Consider the following 13169-nt stretch of genomic DNA (forward strand, 5'->3'; position numbering starts at 1 on the left):
AGATTTTTTTTTTTTTGAGTTGGAGTCTCACTCCATTGCCCAGGCTGGAGTGCAGTGGCATGCTCACAGCCACCCCAGCGTCAATCTGCTGAGCTCCGGTGATCCTTCCACCTCAGCCTTCCAAGTAGCCAAGACTACAGGGATGCACTACCACACCCGGCTGATTTTTTGATTTATTGTAGAGATGAGGGCTCACCATGTTATCCAGGCTGGTCTTGAACCCGCAGGCTCAGGCAGTCCTCTTACTTAGGCCTCCTAAAGTGCTAGGATTACAGGCTTGAGCCACCCGTCCCTGGCTGAGATATACCTCTTAAAAGCTTTTAAGTGCTAATTATACATACTACATTGTACAGACAATCGCTAGAACTTATTCATCTCACATAACTGAAACTTTATAACCACTGAGCAATTCCTCATTTCCTTCTCCCTCTAGCCCCTGGTACCAACCCTCTACTTTTTACCTGTATGAGTTTGTATAATAATAAATACCTCCATTAAAAAAAAGAAGGATCCCAAGTAAACAACCTAAATTTCTACTTCAAGAACTTAAAGAACAAACTAAGCTTAAAGTTATCAGAAAAAATGAAATAATAAAAATTAGAGACAAAATAAATGAAATAGAGACTAGAAAGCAATAGCAAAACTCAGTTGATTTTTTGAAGAGAAAAAAATTGACAAACTTCAGCTTGACTAAAAGAAAGAGAAAAGAGTCAAAATCAGAAATAAAAGAAGCGATATTATAATTTATACCATAGAAATAAAAACGATTTTAAGAGATTAGCCTGTAGTTCCAGCTACTTGGAAGGCTGAGGTGGAAGGATCCCCGGAGCCCAGCAGGTCGAGGCTGCGGTGGCCGGGAGCGTGCCACTGCACTCCAGCCTGGGTGACAGAGTGAGACTCCAACTCAAAAAAAAAAAGCGATTACTCTGAACAATTATAAATTAGATGACCTGGAAGAAATGGATAAAGCTGTGGGGATCTTAGAACACACGCCTAGAGAAACTTGCTAAGGTTACATGCAATAGTAGCTGAGACAACCCCTAACCAAAGGGTAGGGGAACTGATGGATTTTTTTTTTTTTTTAGATTGGAACATAGTTTATTTAGAAAGTAAATTAGACAGAAGAGAGAGGAGATTCACCTCCCCAAGGTAGGGGAGGAGGCAGATAGATGTGTTTTACTGTCAGTGGTTTTCATTGTAAGCAATACTGAGAGGCATCCTACATCCTCAGATATTCCTGGCAAGATGGTTGCCTGCAACAGGGTCCAACTCCATAGGATACCTTTAATGAACTTTCTCCCTGATTTTCACTCCTAATTCCTGGGATCATCTCCAAAGACACCTGCTGTATACAAGTCTTGGTCATCAGACTCTACTTGGGGGAACCCAGGTCAAGACATTGGTCTGATATCAAATCGAGTTAAAAAAAGATCTTAATAGATGACAAGTTCAGTCAAAGATAGGAATGTGGTATGATAAAAGGAGAGAGAGAGAGACAGAGAGAAAGGAGGAAAGGAGGAAGAAAAGGAGGAAGGAAGGAAAATAATAATATCTCGAGTGCTGTTGCTTAAAAGCATAGGTATAAATTATTGTAATCTCCAAAAGAATAAAAGAGAGAAATATGTTTTTGCTAGTTGAGAATTCAAGGTAGAAGGTGAATAAGAATGCCGGGTGCCCCGACTCATGCCTATAATCCTAGTGCTTTTGGAGGCAGAGGAGAGAGGATTGCTTGCACATTGGGGTTCAAGACCAGGCAATTTGGCACATCTCATCTCTACAGTAAATTAAAAAATTAGCAGAGTGTGGTGACACATGCCTATAGTTCCAGCTACTTGGAAGCCTGAGGCAGAAGAATTGCCTGAACCCAGCAGGTCAAGGCTGTGGTAGCTGTGATCATGCCACTGCACTCCAGCCTCAACGACACAGTAAAACTCCAACTCAACCACCACCACCACCACCACAACAACAAAAGTGAGTAAGAAACTGAAAGGAGCCTTTGCAAGAGAAAGAATTCTTAACCTGGGATGTTGTGTTATAGGTTTCAAGGGAGTTCAAGTGTGAGTGTGAGATATGAGTGTAGTATTCAGAAGAGGATTCATACCTTTCAACATATTCTCAAAAGGGCCCCTTATACTAAGAAGATTAAAAGAGAAACAAGTCTTTCACTAGGTTGTACAATAACATGTTCAAAGAATTTTTGAACTTCACAGAAGAAACATTCCACACATTACTGCAACACTTTTCTAACTAGCTACCATTCTCTGCCTATTTATCTGGTATCTACACCCAAGTACAACCCCTCTGAGATGAGATATCTAGGCTAGGAGTAAGAAGCCATCAGTTCTGTTTCTCCTCTTTGCAACCACAAGACTTTGTCAAACTCATCTAATCTTTGGTTTTCTTATTTGTGCAATGGGTGGAGAAGCAGGGTTGGGAGAAGACGGAGATAGTAACAATATGTACCTCAACTCATATGCTATGAAAATCAAATGTGGAGACATATGAAAGTGCTTTGTGAAATAATAGCCCATAGTAGATGCAAAAGACATGTGATTAAATGAATGGACATCAAGTAGGAAACTGGGATAGACCCTTGCTACTTATGTATAGTCTATGAACCCATCACCTAGGAGCTGGTTAGAAATGCAGAATCCTAGCACCCTCCTCCCTTCTGAATCAGAATCTGCATTTTAACAAGATATCAGAGTGGTTTGTGTCCACATTAAAGTTTGAGAAGAACTGGAATAGATGACAATTGGGATTCTTTTGGACTTGGAATTTCTGACTTAATGACTACAATTTCTTCTCTCCCATTTCTCCAAGTTATTCTTGTATTCTCCCATTCTGTAGTCACAGTGTCCTAATTCAACATTGTTTCCACACAGTGCTCCACAAATGTTGTCTTAACACTGCTGAGAACGAGCTGTGTATAACCATATGCCACCCTTATCTTCCTTTTTTAAAACAGCTGACTCTTTTTTAATTAAAAATGCTCACATTGTCCATGACTTTCTCCCAAAGAAAATCTATTAAAATTAAAACAAAATAGTTAATTTTTATCGGGCTTTTCTAGTTAGCAATTAGGTACCTAGAAGACAAAAGTGTTAAAAAAAAATCCTGGGCAAACACAAAAGTTCAAATGATGCTGATAATAAATCTTTTAACATTTGCTAACTGCTCCAATCCCTGCCATTTTGGTATTGGTGCAAGAGCATTACCTCGTGAAGACCTAAGGAAGATCAGTTGGCATCTCTAGAGACTTAGATTGTCTCATGTTAGGATTCTTCACATCATTTTGTGGGCACCAGAAAGGATCAAGTAACACCCCAGCACACATACACACCCAACTTTGTGAGCCAAGGGATTTGTTCTCATTGCAATGTTGCTCTTAAGCTTGGGGTTCAGTTCCCCACAGTCAAAAGAGCAGTGCTCCCACATAGATGAAAGGATGCTGGGCCAGGCGCTCCTGGACTGACTTAAGAGAGTTGTTGTTTGCTTTGTTTGTCTTGATTTTTGTTGTTTGTTTTCACTTCTCAGGCTTTTTACCACTGGGTACTACACCGCAGCATCCTTGAAGAAAGAAGCCTGCTAGAACAGGTCATGGTAAATAATGCTAATAAAATGTCGGTTACATACAGCATCTTTTTCCCCCTAAATGCTTGTATGTCTTTACATCTATGATCTTATTTATCTTCACCACATCTCTATAAACTGGGCCAATACAAATAACACAAGGGCTAAGATCTAGCCTGTGGGGTTTCCAGTGTTTCTAGTAGAAAGCTTAAAAGACTTTCTACTGAGTCACAGGCACTTTTAAAGTCCTGCATCTTCTGGACTAAGAGATCATTTGTCTAATTGTTTTCTCGGTTTTTGGGTTCTTTCCAAAGTTAATTACCCACCTTAATTAGTTCCAGTTATGAGATCTCCAAGACTGTATTTTTGGTAAACATAAGCTACTTTATTAGTTAAGTCGAAATATTTAGAAAAATCTTTCAGTCTAGTCATTTGGCTTTCCTGAAAATGGTTGCCTTTATTTCTTAATAAAATGAGACACTGAGAGAGGCACATCCAGCCTTAGTTCCAAGAGCTGGCAAAAAGCAGAAGAGCATCTATTTTCCTGTATTTGTCTTCTGTGTTTTCTTTTTAACTTAAGTCCACATTGGCAGAGGAAGTTGGAACATAATAAAACAGGTAAATAACTGAGTTAATAGAGGGTTGGGTGTATCAAAGATGGGGAAAGAGTCAAATCTGCAAGCATAAGGAAAGACCACACAACATTTTTCAACACTGAATGGCTTTGTTGTATCCAAAAATTAAAAAACTGTGTTCAAGGTAGCCCTAGATGACCTGTGTCTGCTCATGTACCTCAAGGGTGCCTTGACTGTGCCTACAGACTACCTCACTCAACCAAGAATTGGAGCCATTTGTCTGAATCTGAAATGCTTCTCCCCAAAGATGCATACAGAAGACCCTCGGGTACATTCACACCAGTAAAAAAATTGGTCCATAGCTTAACTGCTGTGTTTCTTAGCTAAGGTCTTTGGATAAACTCCAAAGCAATAAATCATCACATACACCAAGAGAGAATTTTTTTTGGAAGTTAGATCTATCTATATGACCCTAATATATACTACTACAAAATAATAGTAATGGACACCTATATTTGTATATCATTGTACAAGTTACAAAGTACTTTTTCACTTATAATAAACATGTCAGTAGTGATGCCTTGGACTGACCTATTGTGTAGTATAGCACAGCAAGTTTCTTTCTTAGAAATGTAAATGGAGATAAACAGATCAAATTAAGGTTAGCAATGAGATTTTATATATATATATATATATATACATATATTATAGTCATACATATGTTTTATATATGTATACACCAGAGCACATGATTAAATTTAGATGTGGATCAAGAATATGAGAAGTCATTGGAAAGTTAAGAAGTCACAAAAACTATGAATAATCAGAAGGAAGTAGAGAAAATATATACAGAGTATGCTAGTTTTAAACTCAAATGCCTTCATCTTAATAAAATACATGTGCAGATTTGCAACTATATGGCAATAATATAGGCCTTGCCAAAAAACACTCAAATTAAAAAATTTGATCCAAACAGTAAGTTGGTCAAATAAAGCACTTCTTCAAGCTGTATTTTGTCTTCTTGGTCACCATTTTCTAAACCCTGGAGCAGATGGAAGAAAGAAACAGGGAAGTATAGAGAAAGCAGTGGCCATGCCAAGAGGACAGTGTGGTCACAAAGAACAGATACCGTAAGAACAAGACCATGTCACCTGAGGGGGATAGACAGATGAGACCCCACAGTACCCTTCAACCCCTGGGACTTTGCTTTCTTCTCCAAATTCCAAGCCACATGTGATCTTGCAATAAAGCCAATAAAGTTAAAGGTGTTGGATTAAGAGTCTCTTTTTCACAGTCATCACCCACAGGCCTTGGCTGATTTTCACAAAAACTCTAAAGAGTAGAGGGCTAGAAATTGGGGTTCCCAAGATCTTGTCTAGAGCTGCTTTCAATACACCTCATAAGATTTACCTTCAGCGCATGACTGAGAAGCAAGTGTAAATGTTTCATCCTATTACATTTCATCACATTACATTTCAAACCTATTTGCTTCTCATTGGCCATGCAGTCATCTCTCTTCAGTCCCTTAGAGCAAAGGCTCTCTACAAAGAGGAACTAATGGTGGGAGAGTTATCTTCTCAAACTCATCCAGTTTTGTTTTCAAAAAACCACACAGAAGATCTGAACACCTAAATATATCATCCTATGAAGATTATAAAGTAAATATGTAAAATAATACAGTCATGCATTAACCTAAATCATACTAATAAATTGTTAGACTTAGCAGGAAATGGAAACTAGCTAATGGAATAATGAAGAGTTTGTTTATTCCTGGAGCAGACGGCCATCATTCGTCATGTTCCCAGTTCTCCTGCTAACAGCAACAGTTAACAGGCTTGCTTGGGGTGATAAGGCAAATTCAGGAAACCACTGCTTTCTAAATTCTAAAGGAAGCGAAGTTGTCACTCCAGGACTGAGGATTAGCAGAGAGAATACTCTAAATCAAAGGAATTTTGTCATAAGAACCCACAAAAATGAGGCAGGACTGGGTAGTGGTTAGAGACATGGCATTTGAAGGCAGCCAGGTTTGGAACCTGGAATGAATTTTTGGAGCAAGAGTGGTCACCTGACCCAAAGGAAATCAGTCTAAGGCTTTCAACCAACATACTTTGTGGGTAGATTTGAATGGTTGTCTAGACTCACTAAGTCCTAGCTTTCTCTAATGGAAAATAGAAAAATAATAATACCTAACTGAAAAGGTTATTGCTAATAGTGAATGAAATATAGCAAATGAAATGCCACTGTACCTAGGGCATGGGACACACTCAGCAATTATTGACCATTGCTATTGTTTAGTTAAAGAAGCAGCCAAATGGCTCAGAAGTCAAGGTTCTAGACTTTATGGCCAACGTAGGAGGACAAACTCGTGCAAGCTTCTGTTCACTATTAGTGAGTGAAAGAGAAGTCCATTAAATGCAGAGGGGCAGATCACTGTGCCAGCTACAATTCACTTATTCCTTCAGGAAACAAATTTTACTCTTGGATTAAAGTAGAAGAAAAAAACTAATTACTAACTGCCAAGAATGATTAAAGTTGTCTTTGTAGGATGCTATTTTACTTTGTAAAAATAAGGAAATCAAATATTTTTCTATTGTGAAGAAGAGTATTACAATTACTTGTTGACTATATAAGATAAGATACATAACACGTATCAGTGATTTTTCATTGGCATATAAATCAGTTCAAGTCAATGCTGGTAACACTGCCAATGCATCAATATGCACCATGGTAGACTCTGTGACCAAGCCCAAGGAATGACACACACCTGTTCCCCATCTTCCCGTCCTCCCTTGGAGCAATGTGAATGGAGAGAGATCACAGGCTGAGAGACTACAGAGAGGGCCATTTTTGTTCATGATTTTCAATATTAAGGTTTTTGAGAACAGCAATTGTATCTTATTTGTGTTCTCTTGAGATATTCATTAATTACCAAACTCAGGAATTCTTGGAAATAAAAATTCCAAGGATGGTTATTAATTGCAATAACCTTAGTATTTAAAAGTCATTCCTTTCTTTGAGGTGTTTTCTGAACCTGAGCCAAGGTCAATTTGAGGAGTAGGTTTCTTCTGGTAAGCGATTGCAAGTGAAGCAGAGAAAGTAGTCCAGGCATGTGGAATTCCTCCACTTTGGCTACCTTCTCTGTCCCAAAGCCAAACTCATCACGTGCTGTACAATAACAGAGGCAAGCATATCGGAGAGACTTATCTAAGGGCACTGGAGGCTACTGCCTTTCTCCAGCCTGTTTGTCTTCTTTGGATTCCTTAAAGCAGTTGCTTCAGCTCTCATTCCATAAGTGACTGGTTCTTCCTGGCACATGGGAGGCTAAAGTCCTTTTCTCCCTTCTTGGGAACACAAACAGCAAGTGACTCTGCTATAAGATAATACCTAATGCAGATTACTCCACCATGTTGTATCTTGAGGCTCAAATACTGCATTCTTGTCCTAAGTCTAACACATGCAGCAAGAACACATGCAAACTATAAAAAATGTTTCTAATTAACAAATAAAAATACATCTGAGCCAAGTGAGAGACACAGCTGCTAAAGAACCTTTCTTGGCCTCTGGAGTTGCCCATGACTGATCAAACCATTTAAGTACACTATAATAACAAAAGGGACAGGATTCTCAGACCCTTTCATCCACAGAATGGCTTTTGGGTTCACTCTGCAGAAAGGTATTTTTCCCTCTACTTGTAATAAATGAATTTAAGCCAGAATCAAATTTTGATACTTAAAAAAAATCAGCCAGTACAATTGATAGCACCATTTAAAGGAATGAAACACTTTTGCATGGAAACAATGATTCATGAACTGTTCTTCCCTACAGGAGATGAAACCATTTGGGCTTTCCTCAGAGATGCTTATATTACTGGCAATGTTTAAAAAAACTTCATTATATAGAGAAAATTTCAGCCTTCAATTTTTCTTCTTGAGAGGGTTCAGTGGTTGCTCTGGTATATGTGGGTCTCTTGGTGAGTGTGTGTGTGTGCGTCTGCACACATACACGAGTGTGTTTCATAAAATTAGATTCTAGCAAAGGGAAAGTGCATTTATGCAAAAGCAATTCATCAACCACTTCTGTGCTCAGAATTCACCGAGGTAATTTAGATACTTTAATGGCAAGGTAGTTTAGGTAGGTAGGAGGCGATGTCCCCTCCCCCACCTAACAGCCATGGTAATAGAAAATGTGGGCTCTAAATGAATCTTTTCAGGAAAGTAATTCTCGTTTTAATTATTTATCCACTACCAAATATAAAATATAATTACACAGTTAATGTCCATGGGAGCAAAATCCACAGTGCAGTACAGAGTAGAATAGCTTTCTGCTTTTAGAAAATTTTCCACTAAAAAAAAAATTTAAAATAAGATTAGCCAGATACATCTTTTATAATCTGATTTTCATAATGTTAGTGTTTAGCAAAAAGCCCACCACTTGCTCAAACACAACGGCTCCAGAATTTGCAGTGTTTTCACCATGGCCTTGACCTTTATGATGTCAGACATATATTACCTCTCTGCTATAATTTACTATTGACATCATGGATTAAATTTGTTGTTTCAGCTAATGTAACTGAGCAAGCAAGGTAGATTGTGAAACCGAAGCCAGCTACTGAAATACGAGGGTTGTCAAGTATAAATTTACAAAAGATATTCAGACTGGGTGTGGAAGACAAAAATAAATGGACAAAGAAGCTGTTTTTGACAGACTGCAAGGGGCTAGAGACTTCAACTTGAACATTGTAAATCCAAATGTCACGAAACACTGCTGCAGACTGAGAGACACGTCTATTCCTCAGGAATATAAATGGTGATGGGAAACCAACTTCCAAGACGCTGTGCATTTTTGAAATGTATATCCCTGTTGCCCGATAACAAACTCACTGATCTCTTCTTCCTCTCCCCCCACCCCAGGCTTGAAAATCATTGCAAGTCACCACCTCAGAACCAGTAACAACCACAAAGCCAGCGTTTCCTGGGGCACCATTTGGACCAGAAGCCAAGGAATGTCAAGAAATACGTTAAAATGTGTTTTGTAAAAAAGAAAAATAAATTACCTCGGCGACTGTATTCCCCACACGTGAGCCATGACTAGTTTTCACACCTCATACAAATTCTGTTTTTAATACCAAAGCGTAAGCCGCTTAAGAGGGAATATTGTAACCACTGAAACATGTAAAAAGTGCCCCCATCACTCAGCATGTAACCCCTCAGTGGTAACTGAGCCACCTCCATGACTGCTTTCTTAGTGTAACAGTCTGGCCTGAGGGGTTGTGGCTGTATGAGACTGCTAGTTCATAGTCAGTCTTTCTTTGTGAGCTTCCAAATGTGTTGTTTTCCCAGATATCCTCCTACAAGCTAAACAAATTTTAGAATAAATAAAACGAGAAAACAGCAAGTGTGTGCTACATTATAGATTGATGAGTGGATAATATAAGAAAAAGAAGCTAGAAAGTGAAAATACTTTTTTAATGTCACAGCTCATTGTTATGGATAATGCCCATGTGGATTTTTTCATCTAGTCCAGGGTTAGACTACTCAGGGAGAGTATACAGTGGTCATGCATTTGGGGCAATTTTAGGGAGAGAGAGAGCCTGATGTTCCTCTTGCTCCTATAAACCTTCCTAGTAACCTGTTATCCAGTCTTTTCTTTGAAAGCTGCGAGAATTCCTTCTGTGCCTACAAGTCAGATACACAATGAATATTTATGGAATAACACATAGCTGTGCTGGGCCTTGAAATTGCATAGTAATCATTACAAATAGACTTTGCCTTCAAGTTTATAGTCTATTGTCTATGTGTATCTATGTATAAGACAAAATGTATATTCTAAGAGCAACTCTAATATGGGAAGATGAGGACATAAATATATTCTTTGCTCCTTGACCCAAATAGTGTCTTTGAATAGCTGTCAGAAGACTTGAATGGGACCAGACAGTATTTTCAGGTAGTCATGAAAGTGAATTACACAGAAAGCTCTTATTTACATCTCCACTGATTAGTCCTGGAGAACCCCAGATTGAGAATAGTGAATAGGGTGATCTTCAGAGGCTCATCACCATCTTGGGTGTGAGTAGCAAGGAAGGAAGATGTGCTGTGAACCTAATCTAAAAAAAGGGGACTAAAAGCCCCATTGAGCTGACTCCAAGTGCAACTTCAATGGCTCATGACCTACAAAGGTGACTTGAACTTGCCTAGACTTCTTGACAATCTCTTTAAGTTAAGTTTCAGGCGACTGACCGCAGTTTATTTGGATACCCTCCTAGGACTCCCTCTCCTGGTGTAATTCAAATGCCCATGATTCTAGGTCTCCTTGGTCTTGGGCTTGCATGAATAGAAAATTTTATTGTAAAAACTGATAACTTAATTCCTAAAAACTACAGCTTTGTTTAGAAAAATATCTCTTTTGTTTACAAAATCCACAAATCTTACTTTGCCTGACTCTAGCACATGATTCAAATCATCTTGCATTTGCATGAGCTATTTACATTGGATGGCAGCCATTGTGTATCAAGTTATCTATCCATCTCTCTCCTCCCAGTCACTGAGTTAGCTTAACTGTGTTCAGCTGCATATAACAAAAAATCCAAATACAGTGGCTTAACCAACATTTTCTCATCTACCATGAAGTTCAGGAGTAATGTGTGCAGAAATGGAGCAGCAGCTTTTAAACCATCAAGGACCAATTTCTTTCAGTTTCTTGCTCTGCCATATTTACATGTAGATTTCATTTTCGGGGTATCATATGGGAAGGAAAAAATGACAAGGATATAGAAAGAAGTGGGGTATTTATTGGGAAAGTAAAATTTTTCCAGAAAGCCTTAGCAAAATTATTTTTGGTCAAAACTAGGTTACTCTTAACTGGAAAGGAGATGGGAAAGCACAATGTTATCATCAACAAAATAAGGGGTCTGTGGACAGGAGAAAGGAAAAGAATAAAGATTAGGTAGACAATCAGATGTGTCTGCAACACCCATATACCTAGTGACTATGCAGTATAGCCTGATCTTAATTTTTCTAAAATACATACATACATGCACACATACACAGTAAAAATCTCTCCAAGCCAATATTTTTTTCTGGAGATTGAGACTGATAAACTTTCCAGATGCTCCCATACAAGCAGTAGTTTAAATACCTTAGGCATTTCTTTATTTGCAAATAACAAGAACACTGGACTTTGAGGGAGAAAACCTGGTTCTAGAACCAATTCTGCCACCCACTAGCTGGATGTGCTTGAACAAGTTAATTTCCCTCCCTGGGCTTCAGTTTTCTGACTGGTCCCACTGCCTACACTCTTAGTACCTCAAGTGCATTCACCTCCTAGTAGATACATATCTTTCCTCTGCTTAAAATCTTTCAATAGCTCAGGTTGGGGTTGAATGTCCTCAGAATGTGGATCATGTCTATGCCTCCTAAGTCATCTTGTACCACTGTCCCTTTTGTTAATTTCACTCTGCCACACCGGCCTCCATTGTTTCCTTAATCATGCTACACTCACTGTCATGAGTACCACTGTTCTTCTGCCTGAAATGCTCTACCCCGGGGTCTCCAGTGACTGACTCCTTCTTATTGCTCAAGTCTCAGTTCAAATGTCATCTCCTGACAATATCTAAAGTACAGTTTTTCACCCAAATCCTCTTTATCACAAGCCTGTATAGTTCCTTCAGAGTACATACCACAATCTTTAATTATTTTGATAATTTGTTTGTGTATTTGTTTATTGTCTGTCTCCCACTGAGAACATCAACTCCTTAAGAAGAGTAACATTAGCGTAGTTTCTGTCAAGTACACATATCCGAATATTTGGCGAATGAATGAATGAGGGTCTTTAACATGATCTCATAGGTCCCTCTCAATTCTAAAATCTTGTGATTCCCCTTGCACAGGGCTACTGAGAGGATACAAGGAAACAACGTATGCCAGTGTACGTTTTGAACCAGTAAGCAGTACACAAACATGAAGCTATTATAAAAATAGTGTGACTTGGGGCAATTTGCAAACTGTTTAAAAAAAAAAATACTTGGCTCTATGGATGTTTACCAAACAAAAAGAGAAATGATAGAAATTAGATTCAGAGCAAATGAACCATTTTGAAATAACGTGTTTTCTAAAGAAAACATTCTAGACATTCTAGAAAATAATATAAGCTGAACAATTTTTCCTTCAATCAACTCTGTAGACAGTGGTACTCTCCTCCTATCCTATAATATTCAAGGAAGTTCTGTTTGCAAGTCACTTCTAAAGGGCAGCACTTTGTTTTATATTAGTATTTCTGTGAACTGAAGACCCTTCTCAGTGAGATCATATATCTCTAGAACATATACCTGTTATGAAATTTCACTGATGTGAGCTAAATAGTACAGAAGATATACCCATTTGAAAACTTTTATTGGCCTAATTGTGTCTCCAGATAGAGTCCTGAATGATGTATTGAACCATAGAGTTTGCCTTGATGCTCTTTAGTCATGTGCCAGACGTGGCTGCAACCAGTTAATACTTTTTAATCACAGATTAAGTATGCATTCCCAAGGGGTGTTTTGAAGCAGTCACCTCGCTTCACTTGGACATTTTGTGTCACCCTTGATTTAATGACATCTTGTTGGGAATACCAGGCCTCACGTCACTCTGCTGCCTCTAAATAGTCAGTGCCTCCTCACTGTCTCCTACAGTAAATACGAATACACTCAAAAGGCGACCCACCCTAACTCCTGAGCACATAATCTTCCAAAATGGTAAGTTTATATTCCAGCCAAACTGGATTTCATGGAATTTTCTGAACAAGACTGGTACTTTCTTGTGCTCCTGGCTTTGTCATGCTGTCCCCCAACTCCTGAGATAAGGACAACCCCCATCCACAGCCCCCACCATTCCCTCCTGTAGAAAAACTTACCTCCTTCTTAAATCCTTCATTTAGAAGCCATCTTTCCATCTTCTTTGTATTTAATTATAATAATAAAATTTATACTTAGATCATGCACATGACACTGTTCTAAATACTTTATATGACTTGTCTTATGGAACC

This window comes from Carlito syrichta, unplaced genomic scaffold (assembly GCF_000164805.1).
Source record: "Carlito syrichta isolate Samal-C Ts95f unplaced genomic scaffold, Tarsius_syrichta-2.0.1 Scaffold99363, whole genome shotgun sequence".
Classification (NCBI taxonomy): domain Eukaryota; kingdom Metazoa; phylum Chordata; class Mammalia; order Primates; family Tarsiidae; genus Carlito; species Carlito syrichta.